Genomic DNA, 2,963 nt, shown 5'->3' on the forward strand with positions numbered 1-2,963 from the left:
AGCAAGCAGTAAAGGAAACAAAAGAAAAATTTGGAGTAGGTATTAAAATTCATGGAGAAGAAATAAAAACTTTGAGGTTCGCCGATGACATTGTAATTCTGTCAGAGACAGCAAAGGACTTGGAAGAGCAGTTGAATGGAATGGACAGTGTCTTGTAGAATTGTGGACAGTTGGGAATGTGACTCTCACGGGAAGCGTGCAAGGGATAAGTCCGTGCAGTCGCGCTATTCATCTGTGTCCTCGATGGCTCAGATGGATAGAGCGTCTGCCATGTAAGCAGGAGATCCCGGGTTCGAGTCCCGGTCGGGGCACACATTTTCAGCTGTCCACATCGAGGTATATCAACAACACCTGTCGGCAGCTGAGGGTTTCAGTTAGTCATCAAACATAGTGATAATTATCACCTTCAGAGAAGAGCAGCATGTTTACATGCAGCTCTCGCTCACCTGCAAATTTTGAGAAATGGAGGGGCCGATGACGGTGTGCTTGTCTTGCTCATCTGACTTGTCGTTATTCTTATCCAGGCCATAAACATGAACTGATATTCTGGTATTCTGCTCCTCAAATATAGGTATGTCCCGGATTTTTACGGGGAACTCTATACCATCAAAGTTATAAGATGTCTTAATATCACATGCTCTGTAACTGTTCAGACGCTGCGGGTTTGTCTTGTAATTTCTCTCACAAGCCAGGACTGACCATGTTAAACAAGCATTATCGTACCGATTTTCAACATTAATACATGCCTTCTTGTTTGCTATATCTTTAGGGAGCTTAAGATAACTGGGCCCTCCATTTACTGGATCATGGACATGTATACGGATGTCAAGGTGTGGTATACAGCAGAGTGCTTTAGTGGACCCGCATACTTCCATCTCGGAAAATCGGGCCATAATAGCGCTCAAGGTGGATTCGTCATACCACTCAGCAATCGATGTGCTCCAAGAAATAACGCCATTATCACTTCATATATAGTGCAGAGTTGTAGCCTCTGCATCACCTGGATATTTAGGTGGGTGATTCAACTTGCAGCATAGTACTGCGCTGCATTTAATGGCGTTAAATCTCGGAACGTCTAGGACTCTGAGGAGCTCGATCTACAAGACAGGGAGGCATGCTCCTACAAACCCAACAGGGTTGCGGTACCTCTCTCCCGGATTTTCAATCCTTGTGAATGAGATGCTCCCCACAAAAGCCCTAGCAGCTGCTGAGTATTCTAGAGGGATCATTATACCGTTATTCTGGTGTCCTTCACTATCAATAGGACAGGGGAGAGCACTACCGCTAGCCATAGGATAATCAATATTACTATTACTACTACTACAACTAGGAGTTGATCCTGTGAATGACAGGGCTGGTGAGGGTGCATCAGCTGTAGAGAGGGCTATGCGCCTTATTACACACATGGTGGGGGCGAGCTGTCTGAGGAGGCAGAGGTGGTGATGCTCAGTGGGAACAACTGGGCTGTGGCGATGGCCCCCAGGGTCTGATGTTCCCATTACCGACTGCTGAGGTGGGAGATAGATGCCCCTGTTTGTCTTCTTCTGCCGGCTGAGTTGCCCGTGGGCGCCAGAGAGCTTGCGGCGGTGTGGGGGCAGATGTTATTGCCACCTCTTGCACAGCTGTGATCGGCCCTATACGTGGCCCAGCGTGTCTCTGTGGTGTGCGGCCAAGTCCCGCCCCCTCAACCCCCACCCTAGATACACCATGTACTTCGTGTCATATGCCTGTAACATAAATAATAAAAAATAAGTTTAATCATCTAGATTTAAAACAATAAATAATAATACTAAATAATGGTAATTATTTGCTGTAATTATAAAGTTCAAAAATATTCACCTTCTCCATTCTGGCTCCACGGTTTGAGCAACTCATCAGCATATTCAGTGAGGTCTCCCACTCACTCAGGTATATTCGCCGCCCCATCTAAAAGGGCCATAAGCCTGCGCCTTTCCGATTCTTCTTCTTCATTCACAACGGTCGCCATCTCGTTAACCCAATCGGGGATTTAACCCCCACCTTGCACGACACCCTCAACAGCCCCCTCCCTATGCATAGAATCATCTAGAAAGAAAAGAAAATAATATGTCTGAGACAGCTCAATCTAGGCACTTGGAAAACCAATATATATTACAGGAACTTATTTTATCTAAGAACTACATTTTACAAATGTACTTACATTCGCACTGTGCTCCAGCCCTCTCGACCTCTAGCTGGTGGGCTAGCTCAGCCAACATGGGAGGGATGAATTCTAGAAAGACAGGAAAGGCTGAGTATAATATCCAGTATGGTAAAAAAATATCTGTAGCACACACATACACATACACATACATACACACAATCTGTTAAAGGGCGCAGCAGTCTGTGGACTGTAGCCCAAACAGATAGAACACACTGTTTGCCGCCATCTTAGATTACATCACAGATGAGAGCACCCTCTGGTGGTGGTACTGTGTACTAGGTCAGTTGGAGTCCGGACCTCGTGGTGAACACACTGGATGGCTGTGCTACATGAAATTGTTTAAATAAAGACTGGTGCATGCAAAATAAAGACTTATGTCCAGCGCTGGTCGAGTCCTTTTCCCACGAATCCTTAGGAGGAGGTGGCAGTCGGGTGACTTAGGTTAGTGGAGGTAACCTTTCTTTAGAGTCATTTTCTTAGCTTAGTAGAGATACACGAATTGACCTTTATTTACAGCCAAAATTCAAACTTGGCGCCAGTTCCTAGGAAGACGTGGCGCTCGGGTGACTTAGGTTAGTGGAAGAAGCCCAATTGACCTTTCTTTCCCACCATTTTCTTAGGTGTGATACATTATCCTGTTGCAATTTGAACTTCCCGCCAATTTTCTGGGGGAGGGGAGGGGAGGGAAGGGGCGTGGCACTTTCCCGCCAAATGCTGCCTTTTTCAATAACGGTACTTGCGTCATCAGTTGACATCATCGCCGCCATCTTGGATGACGTAA

General features: G+C 46.0%; 1 non-coding gene across 1 annotated transcript; it reads left to right on the top strand.

Annotated features, from left to right (window-relative positions):
* The first annotated feature begins 237 nt into the window (after positions 1-237).
* Positions 238-311, top strand: Trnat-ugu. The gene has a single exon. It is a non-coding gene; the product is annotated as a tRNA-Thr (tRNA).
* Positions 312-2,963: the final 2,652 nt, after the last annotated feature.

Source organism: Schistocerca piceifrons, chromosome X (genome assembly GCF_021461385.2).
Source record: "Schistocerca piceifrons isolate TAMUIC-IGC-003096 chromosome X, iqSchPice1.1, whole genome shotgun sequence".
Lineage (NCBI taxonomy): Eukaryota > Metazoa > Arthropoda > Insecta > Orthoptera > Acrididae > Schistocerca > Schistocerca piceifrons.